General features: G+C 55.7%; 1 long non-coding RNA gene across 2 annotated transcripts in view; it reads right to left on the reverse strand.

Annotated features, from left to right (window-relative positions):
* LOC103669494 overlaps nucleotides 1-10,781 on the reverse strand; it is a 14,768-nt gene continuing 3,987 nt past the window's right edge. Inside the window, exons 3-5 of one of the 2 annotated variants that reach the window (XR_005834511.1) lie at nucleotides 3,056-3,126; nucleotides 2,711-2,840; nucleotides 1-2,294 (exon numbers count right to left, since the gene is read on the reverse strand). This is a non-coding gene — a long non-coding RNA (uncharacterized LOC103669494). The remainder of the gene's footprint in view (nucleotides 2,295-2,710; nucleotides 2,841-3,055; nucleotides 3,127-10,781) is intronic. The other variant, XR_005834510.1, reaches the window with a different exon arrangement.

The raw sequence follows: 10,781 nt of genomic DNA on the forward strand, positions 1-10,781 counted from the left end.
TTGATCAGTTGGACTTCATTTAAAACTTTAGAAAATCATATATCTGACAAGGGATTAATATCAGAGCTATAAAGAAATCCTACGACTCAATAACAAAACAATTCAATTCAAAAATGTTCAAGGGCCTTGAATAGGCATTTCTCCAAAGATAATCAGATGGCCAATAAGCGCACGAAAAAGATGTTCAGTGTCGTTAGTCACTTGGGGAATGCGAGTCCAAACCACCGCGCGTCCCTTAGTGTGGCTGTCATGCACAATGACAAGTGTTCACAGTGATGGAGAAGCTGGGACCCTCGTGCATGCTGGAGGGAACGTAAATGGTGCCGCGGCTGTGGGGAATGTTTAGCCATTCTTCAAGAGTTAACATAGTTACAAGTTAAACGTAGAATTACCATATGACCCAGCAGATCCACTCCTAGGTACAGACCCCAAATCGCTGAAAGCTGGGACTCAGAGATACACGCATACGTCACACTCCTAGCAGCATTCTTCATGAGAGCCAAAGGCTGGTCACGACCCAAGGCCCATCGGCAGGTGAATGGATAAACAAAATGTGATAATTTTACTTCTTTTTATGGCGGAATAGTATTCCATGGAATATATACACTATTCCACCATAAAAAGCAATAAAATTCTGAATCATGCTCTGACATGGCTGCTTCCTTGAAGACATGCTAAATAAAACAAGCCTGACATAGAGGATATGTAACATGGGATTCCACTTTTATGAAGGGTCTAGAATAGGAAAAATCTAAGAAACTGCAAGTAGAGTAGAAGTTGAGGACGGGGAAATTCAGAACAGGTGAGCTTGGGCTGTCAGACAGTCCTGCCCAGAGCCCAAGCCCCTAGTGTTTATTTCCGACCACAATTCCTAATCAGGGGAAACCCCTAACCCTTGATTCTGTCCCAAGATCCACACGGGAACTGTTAGTGAGAGTTTATGGTTCTTCATTTATGTGGAGCCCGCAGTCTGAAGTCCCCATTTGTTGAGGTCTGCGGCTCAGTCCTTTCTCCAGTGCAAGTCTCCATGGTGGGAACTGGTGGTGGTAACACGGGGGCGTCTCCTGGCCAGGAAGCCATAGCATCTCCTGGTTACCGCTGAAGTATTAACGCGCATGCTTGTCTTGTTTTGTGTGGATAAAGACTGTTGCTAAGGGGAATCTCAGAAGCAGCCACAGAATTGGTGGGCACAGGTTGAGCCATTTAAAAGTTGTTAGAATAGTCACCACCTAACCCAAGGATTCCCATGTTAGGGTGTTGGTCATGGAATGGAATAGTTGACCCTGGGTCTCCTGCCAACCTGGAGAACATTTCTGCACCACAAGGTGCACTAGAAACACCACACAATCCCCAAACCCACGGCACATCCGTCAGGCTCTAAGAGACCCAAAAAAGGCTTAGCTAAAAGAAATGGAATATTTTAAATTTAAACACGTAAGCGTGACATCTTCCAGTACCAGGATCTATAGACATTTCCAAACATGGTGAAATTTTACTAAAAGCAACCTAGAATTACAATGGTCTCTATGAGAAACATTCCTATTAGTCGAGATCATTTAAAAGCAAGGGCTCCTGGGGCGCCTGGCTGGCTGAGTTGGTTAAGCGTCTGACCCTTGATTTCAGCTGGAGTCATGGTCATGGGGTCATGAGATGGAGCCCGACATCCGGCTGCACACTGGGCATGGAGCTTTCTCCCACCGCCAAAACCCCATCCCTGCTTGCGCGCTCAAGCTGTCGAAAGAAAGAAAGGAAAGAGAAAGAGAGAGAAAGGAAAGGAAAGGAAAGGAAAGGGAAGGAAGGAAGGAAGGAAGGAAGGAAGGAAGGAAGGAAGGAAGGAAGGAATTTGGGAGCAGGGGGAATGGAGAGTTACTATTTCGCTGGTACAGTTTCTATTTGGGATGATGGAAACACTCTGGAAATAGTGATGATGGCTGCACAACCTTGTGAATATACTTAATGCACTGAACTGTACCCTAAAAATGATTAAAATGGTAAATTTTATGTTTGTACATTTTATTTTAAAAAGGACATTGTTAATGTAAAAAGGTCAGAGGCAATTACTATCTAAAGTCGACAAACCTGAAAATAGGGCTTAGCCTCACAGAAACCCCACGTCTCCGTTGGTATCAGCCGTCCCAGCCAGCTGCAGCCGACGCTGGCTGTGAGTATCAGAGGGCATGCAAGACGAAGGGATATAAACTCAGCTCTCGGGCCAGGTTGAGATCTACCGAGTTCTGACTGAGTTCTGAGCCTTCTGCTTGCAGCTCCCTTGTATGAATCTGCCCGCTTTGCTCCTGGAAGGAGGTATTAGCAGAGGGGAAAAGAGAATGCCTTTGGGCGCCCATCCCTCCCCTGTGAAATGGTCCAGGGAAGTGTGATACGCCCCCTCCCAGGCTTCCCTTTTTTCCCAGCTTCAGCCAGCTGTCTCCTGTTGGAGTGGCTCCCACTCACGACGGCCATTCCAGAAGCCGGGATGCCCAGAAGCTTGCCCCTTTGACCTCTGGGAGCCCCTGGAGCTCATCTCCTTCGGTTGCCAGAGCTTGAGCTGCCAAGGCGGAATTTACACTTGTCCCCAAACAGTCATTCTCCCCCTCGGTGATGCTTAGACTTGTCTGGAGAGCTAGCATTTTAAAACATCCTCATGCCAGGGCCCTATCTTCAGCGCTTTGGTAAAAAAATACCTAACTGGTATTTCTTTTAAACAGCGTACCAGGTGATCCGAGTGTGTAGTTGAGAACCACTCTTCTGGATGCTGATTCATCCGCAGAGGCTTTCGGCTCAAGGCTCCATACAGAACTAGGAGAAGGAGCTGGGAGTCACTGTACTCTAGCATCCCGGCCCTGGAAGATGACAGGTTGGCAAGAGACTAGTATTAGTGGGCACGGAGGTTTATTTCTATCCCTGCTTTGTGCTTTTCTGTGTAGGAAAAGAAAAACCTCTTTTCCTTTCTTAAGGCCTGAAGTCTGCAAAACTGCTCTTCACATGCCCTTATTGTACGCACAGGAGTAAGGTCACGGAGGCAACTGTGACTCTCCAGACCTTCGGGAAGCCTCACCTGGATAGGAAGGAGGCCCGGACTCCCCAGAACAATGTGATCCCCGATCACTGGTGTGCCTGAGCCGGATGCTGGGTAGGCAAAGGCAGGTTGTTAATTAGCATATAAGCCAGCCAGACAGGGGCCCAAGAATTAGTTACAGCTGTTTTGAGCCTTGTTTGGGCATCTCAGGTCTGGGTGTGAGCCAGGTACCGAGACGTGCAGAGTGTGGTGTTCTACGTGTGATTATGTCTCCCGTGGTTTTATGATCAGGCAAGTCTGGGAAGCACTGGTCCCCAGTGTTCATTGTAACCACTGGGGCTGGCCACATGGATTCTGAAATGGAGAGGCCAGCAGGTGCTCGTCACGCAGGCTCTGAAGGCAGCATCAGGAACAGTGCCTTCATCCTGTGGTCAGTGGGGATCTGTTAAAAGGTCATTCTGGAGGCTAGCTCTGCTAGCTGCCCCTGCATTAAGTCAGGTGTGCACCAGCTTTCAGTTCATACCCTAGAAGTCACCTTTCAGGTGCCTCAGTATGTATATTTTTAACCCATGGGTTCCTCTGCAGGGACTAGACAGCTAAAAATCTGTTCTGGGGGTGTTCCAAGTCCAGCAGTTGGCCTTCTGGGCAGGCTTAGATGTGGCTTAGCCTGAAGTGGGAGAGACCACAAATGGGTGCTAGAATATTCTTTCAGCCTCCCAGTTCAAGATCAAAGACAGTGTCAGCTTTGCAGGGCTTCTGTGATAGCCCGGCTAGGATCTGTTGCGGATTGGCAGTTCCCAAAGCAGTGTCTTTCCCGGGGCTTTCTTGGGGGAGCGGAGGGGAGACAGGCCCTTTACACAACACCCTCTCAGAACCTCCTTCACTGCAGCCCCGTGGGGGGCAAGTTATCCAGGGTGATCTGTGCCCAGGGCTCAAACCCCTGGAGTCTGGCTTCGGCTCCGCCCCAGGGAAACGTTAGCAACGTTATCAGGAGAACCGTGCTGCGGCAAAGTTCTAATGCAGGTCCTGAATTACCAGTAACAATGCTCAAGGGTCTAAACTCTCCAGGCTTCGGTTAATTCCTTTCCCAAACCTGCCGATCCTCATCAATCATAAGAAGCGCCCCGGCAAAGGAGAGATTCCCATGACCCTCCCTGAACCTACTGCCTGACTCTGCAGAGAAGGCAGTCTGGGCGTCTGCATGCTAATAAGCGTCTGGGAGACACTGGCTCACGGCGTCCAGGGCAGCGCGAGCCGCAGGCGGGAGCAGTCGCCGGCCTGCCGTTGGGAGGCGGGCGCCGGGAAGCGTGCGGGTCTCCGTGGAGACGGGGGCGGGGCCGGGGCGGCGGTGACGTCGGGGGCGGGGCGCGCGCCCAACGACTAACGGCCGCGCGGGGCACAGTGCGGGGGCTGCATCCCGGCTGCGGTCACCCGGGCCGGCCCGGCCGGTCTGACCTCGGGCGGCGGCGGGGCGGCCGGGGGCGGGAAGGAAGGGCGCCCCCCGAGTGCCCGGGGCACCCGTGAAACGGAGGGGCCGCAGGGAGCTACTCCACTCCCGCTCTGGCGAGGCCCTGACCGAGGCAGCTCAACCGGCCCAGGCCGGGCGCTCCGCGCCGCTTCCCCGAGTAGAGAAGGGTCGGGAGCGCGGGAGCCAGCCCCGAACGTCTTTCCCGGGAACCCTCTTCGTTCTGCTCCCAGAGGTCTCCACCGGAGACCCTGGCTTCGGTGGGCGCGTACCTGAACTAGGCCACGTCCTCACGGGTGGTTTTGAGCCGTGGCATGGAGGAGGACTTTCCCGCTCCCCAGATCCCACGCCGCCCTCAGGCCACAGCTGGCGTGCCCGTCCCGCCCACATGCCCCGCAAGCCACCCGTCCTGGGGCGGCGGGCCGTGCACAGGGAGTCCGGATGCCCCGCACACGCCCGCAGCCGTCGCGGCCCTTGCACGTGCAGCCGCCTCTCGTTAGTCCTGACAGTTATGTGGGCTGGGGGGACGAGGCCGTCTTCGCCTCCACCACCACCCCCGGGCTCTCCAGACGCCTAGTTTAATACTTGGGGCAGAAAAGACCAGGCCAAATCTCTGTACCCCGTGAGGGCCCTTTTTATTGCATTTATTCAAATGTTTATTGAGCATCTATTGTGTGCCAGCACAGACTCGCCAAGGAGTGATAAGCACTATGAAGGAAAACACGGAACAGTGATTTGTGAAAGATGTGGGGGGCGGGGGGTTACCCTACTTCCGATGGGGTGTTTAGGGAGGGCTTCCCTGAAGACATTAACTTGATAGGCACAAAGGGACAAAGGCCGTGCAAGTCTGCTGGGTGAAGGAATAGCAGCACAAAGGCACTGCTGTGGTGTGTGGCTTGGCTGTCTGAGGCCAGCAGCGAAGGGGAGCCAGGGTAGGAACGGAAGCTGCCCAAGTGTTTCAGCGGGGGTGGGAAGGATCCGATGGGGGCTTGGGGAAAACCTGGCCTCTGTGAAGATCTGGCAACAGGGAGACCCACTTGGAGGCTTTCTCAACTGGACAGACGAGGGGGTCATGTGGGGCAAGAGCACTGGACTGGGAATTAGACCTGGAGTATGATCCAAATGGCCCGAACGGGCCCTGTCTCTTCTCTGGACCGCAGCTTCTTCATGTAAAACGGGGGGCTGAGGGGCGGGGTGCAGGGCAGATGGGACTACAAGACGTGGGCTAAGGATCCTCCCGTTCAATCCCTTCACGGTCCCAAAGCATTCCTCAAAAGCCACCTCTTTCAAGAAAGATCACTTGATGAGAGGGGAGTAAAGGAAAGGAACCCATTCTCTAAGAGCTATGTCAGGCTCCAGATTAGGCATTGATTTGGCTGGGCTTTTCTTCCCTTCCCCAAATATATTTCCGAAACTGACTAGGGCCAGGAGTTAGATTCGTTTCCAGATTTTCATCATTCGATGCTACGCAAGACAAGGTCTTGGAGGCAGAGCGACAGATAGGAAGCAAGCAAAAGCTCACGTAGCTGGAGGAACCTTATGAGAAAAGGAATCAGAATGACAGGATTGAGGGAGCTAGTGCGGACAAGAGGGGGGTGGTCTGGAAGGGGGGCCGGGCAGCAGCATGCCTGGCAGGGTGTCCGTGCACAGGGTGTGCCCGGTGGAGAGGGGGCCTGCAGGGAGGGCCGGAGCGCTGGGAGATAAAGTCGAAGAGGTCAGCAGGGCCTGAAAGCTGCAGGGCCTGGCGGGGGCTGCTGGCAGGTCCAAGCAGGACAGCAACAAGCTCGGGTTGAACTTGGGGGAAGAGGAGGCCGTGGCAGAGCCGGGTGGCAGGTGGCTGTCGGAAGTGGCCCGGTGAGCCATAATGTCCCCACTCTTCAGGGCCCCCCTCAGATAATGGCAGTTAGGGAGCAGAGTCTAGGTTGAGGTTGCGCCTCATCTCGGGCAGAAACTTCCAGGGCATCTGTTAATTCATTCTTGACCACTTCAGGATCCCCAAATTGGACAAGCAAATAACTATGAAATAAAACTCTGTGAGCCTTGCAAAGATCACGGTAGGCTTTCCACTAGGGTTTTCAAAGGTGTCACAACCCTGTGGAGTCCCTGCCCGCTCTGCCAGGCGGCCTAGCAGGCCCAGTACACACACACTTTTGAGTTGTGACCCGTGTAGGGTTGCTGCTGTGACAGGAAGCACAAGCCTCCCAGCCGGACCTGGGTTTGAATCCCATCTCATTCATTCAACAAATATTTATTGAGGGCCTACTATGTGCCAGGCCCTATGCAGCAGTGAGTTAGACAGGGTTCCTGCTCTTGTGGGGATGACAGGCACAAGACAGGATAATCTCCGAAAGTGATAAGTGGTATAAAAGCAAAGTATGAGACTGTCTGGAGGTGGCAGAGGGGGGCTACTTGCAATGGGGTAAACAGCAAATTCTTTGCCATCTTTCCCTGGCCGTATATCATCAGGGACATTACCTAACCTCTCCGAAGCCTCAGTTTCCTCATCTGGACAGTGGAGGTGGAAATACACCAGCCAGCCACATGCAACCGCCCGGGGAACGTTCGATTCCTGGCAAGCGTGGGACCCGGGCTCCATCTGTTGAGCAGGGGGCCGCAGGCTGCTCTCAGTTCTTCCCCAGGAAGAAAGTTGGTCCACAAACTGAGACTGCTTGTAGGAAAGGGAGATAAAGCTGAGATTCCCTCGCCTGCACCCCCGCCAACAGGGATCTCGCTGCTGCCGAGGCCAAAGCAGCCCCCCCCCCCCGGGCTAATGGCGCAGTAAGACCTAGAAAGGTGGTTTCTCTGTCAGGTTTTGTCCTGGTGGTCCGGAGCCCCCTCCCAGAACGGGTTTTCCATCCTGTCCCAGCTCCGCGGGCCTCAGACAGAGGATTCTGGAGAAGAGCTGTCAAGCTCTACCACAGGTCTGAGGCCAGGAGACCGTTCTGGCACCAACCGCCTCAGGAAGCCAAGCCCTGCGGGGCAGGCTCCCTTCAGAGCCGGCACTTCCCACAGGGGCAGAGGCAAGGCTGCGGGGTCCCAGAGCCCCAGCCTGGCCAGTGCTCCCCCTCGGAGCCTGTCAGCTGGCCTGGGCCAGGGGGAGCCCTAGGACTGTGCCGGGACACCTCTGCCCCCCAAGGAAAGGAATGCCCCTGAAGGCTTCGGGCTGGGAGCTACCCTCCCCTCACCCCGGCCTCGCCTCCCACTTCCCACAGGGGCAGAGGCAAGGCTGCGGGGTCCCAGAGCCCCAGCCTGGCCAGTGCTCCCCCTCGGAGCCTGTCAGCTGGCCTGGGCCAGGGGGAGCCCTAGGACTGTGCCGGGACACCTCTGCCCCCCAAGGAAAGGAATGCCCCTGAAGGCTTCGGGCTGGGAGCTACCCTCCCCTCACCCCGGCCTCGCCTCCCTGCCGCTGGCAGCCCAGCCCCTCTGAGCCGCTGTCCTAGGTCCCCACCCAAGGGTGAGCCCGGTGGGCACAGCTCCTCAGGGGCGCGGCCTGGAGAAGCCGTTTGCCGGCTTCCGCCGCTCATTCCCTCTTTCCAACCCTCAGCCCGCGTCCGAGCTCGGAGCGCCTGAGGCCCTGTGCCCCACACGGGCTGGAGGGCTGGGCAGAGACCCCACTTCCAAGCCCCGGGACCCTCAGGGAGGAGGAGTCGGGGCTCTGGTGAACCACAGAGCCCAGGGCGGCCAGGCAGACAGGCGGGCGGCTGAGGCCTCTGACAGGGATGAAGAATGGGATACGAAGTTAGAAAAGCTGGCAGAAGGCAGACCGCTAGACTCGGCCACAGCCCATAGCAGGGGGCATCGGGGGTGGCCCTAAGGAGTGATGGCAGCCCCTGAGATGGGGGCCCAGGGGAGAGCACACATACACGAGCTGGGGGTTCCAAAACACGAAAAGAAAGAAAAACGAATCCTGAGGTCTGAGTGCTCCCCCCTTGGTTCATGGAAACAGGCCCCAGGCGGGGAACACTGGGCAGCAGAGGAGGAAATGGGGGGCGCGGGGGGAGGGGCAGGCTCTGAGGACAACCTGGCCACAGGTCACCAAAAGTTAACAATTCTCTTTGACAGAGAAATCCCAATTACAGGATGACTCCGTCGATATTTCTGGGCTAGTGACGAGAGTCATGGAAGCACTGGAAGAGCGGGGCACACCCATCAACGGGGCTGGCTAACTAAAGCCGGGCACACGCTGGGGGCCGCTCCGCAGCTGTTCCGGAGAACACGCTACGGCCGGATGTGCTGACCGGCCCTCCGGCTTAACAGAGCAAGAGGCACCCCTGCGCCCGCCCTGCGGGATCGGGGAGCGGGGCTGAGGGGCTGGGGCTTTGTTTTCACTTCGCATCCTTCTGCACTGTTGGGTTTTGGACCACGAATAATTTTACTGATTAAAAACTAATGGGCTTTTAAAGAAATGGGGGGAAACAAGGCCTGGGGAAAGGCAGGTGACTTACAGCAGGGCCCGGGGCCCCCACCTCCCTTTTCTCCTGCACCTGCTGTCTGCTCGGTCCAGCAGCCTTCAGGGCTCTTGGAAAATGGACAGACGGGAGGTGGCTCAATTCTGCAAACAGGTTCAAATCTCCCATCATCCTCAACTCTTATCACCTCTGTGGGCCTTATCTCTAGGTTGGGGATTCTTACTTGACACCCATGGTCCCCAGGTCCCTGGGGTGGAGCCCTCCCTCGAGGCCCATGCAGACATGTGCAAGCGGGCCTCCCATCCCTTCTCCTCTAATGCAATTCGGAATGAACACAGCATTTAACGCTGTGAGAGGTCCCACAAGGTCTGGCTTCTTCCCTAATGAGCACCACTTACCTCCATTCTTAAAACAACGCGTATCCTATCAGAACCCTTTGTGGGGCTCCTGTTTTGCTGGTGCCCTAAGCATGGGCCGTCTGCACTTAGGAACCAGACTCCTGGCCTGTCCCATTCTCCCTGCAGAGCTGGGGCCCAGCTCCTCCTTTGGGACCCTACCGGGCTGGAGGGGCCAGCAGGCTCCCTCCAAGCGAGGCCTCCGGGAACTCCAAGCTCTCTTGGTCCCCACGTATCGCACCCTTTCAGCCTCAGCATCGACAAGTCCACTCCTTTGATCTCTGGCCGCTTCTCCCGGGATCTTCCGACCCACCGGCCCCTCTGAGCCCACTGCCCAGCCACAGGGGGCGAGGGGCCAGGGCCCCCGAACAACGTCCCCATTCAGGGCTTCACAATACACATTTGCATCTTAAAGGCAACCTTCCCCACAGTCTCGCCTGGAGAATTTCCCTTTGTCTCCCCTTAAATGCTGAAAAGTACTTAATGCCTCTCTATTTATGTTTTAAATTCCAAACTGGGCTCTGCCACCCTCCTTCCCAGTCCAGGCCTAGGATGGAGCCAACCTCTCGGTTTAAAACATGTTTTGGGGAGACAGACTCTTTGGCCCTCAACTGTTACCCTCAGCAGGGAACAGCCAACAGGGCCTTTCCTGGGGAGGGGCCGTCAAGTGGCAGGGCCTCTGAATCCTGTCCCTGAGGCTGGGGACTCCCACCCAGGCCTTCTGAAACCCTCCCAGGTGGAGGTGCCCCCCCCCCGCTTGGGCTCTAGAGGGGATACCCCTTTTACAGATGGTAACACTGAGGCTGACAGAAACACAGGAGCCTTCCCAGAGCCCAGGGTTCGGCATCATAGACTGAGACTTGCCACCTTCTGCCTGACACCAGGCAGGATTTCTTTGTTTTGCTTCTCGTTCTCCAGAAAGGCTGTATCCTTGCCGGTCCTCCCTTCTCCTGAGGACATCTCAGTTCAGAAGTCCAGACTCAGGTTGCCAAAGCTGGAGGGTCCTGCACACAGCCGACCCCCTTTCACAAACTGGGGAACTGAGGGCACAGTAGTGTGGGGGCAGCGGTGGGTCACACGCGAAGTTTGTGGGAGTGCCGGGCTCCAAGCCCAACCAGGAACTCCTGACCCCCAGCCCACCTTCCTGGTGCGGCAACTGCAGGCAAACCAGTGTTGTCTTCAGGGGGCGGACGGCAGTGAGCAAGGGCAGCAACCGGGCAGGGGGTGTGCCCAGCCCTGGGGTCCGGCGGGGAGCAAGGCAGACCCAACTCTGTTCTTACAGACGCCCAGTACACACGTAAATAGACCAGTTAGGGTCAGATGATGATAAGTGCTATGCAGAAAATCAAGCAGGGTGATGTGATACAGGAATTCTCCAGAGGTATTCGGCCTGGCTGGCTAGGCAGCTACCCTGGAGAGGATCTCGAGAATTGAGATAGGAGTAACTGCTGTCAGCCACACAGCAAGTGCAAAGGCCCTGAGGGCCACCCCCCCCC

Source organism: Ursus maritimus, unplaced genomic scaffold, assembly GCF_017311325.1.
Source record: "Ursus maritimus isolate PB19 unplaced genomic scaffold, ASM1731132v1 scaffold_14, whole genome shotgun sequence".
In the NCBI taxonomy this organism is placed as follows: Eukaryota; Metazoa; Chordata; class Mammalia; order Carnivora; family Ursidae; genus Ursus; species Ursus maritimus.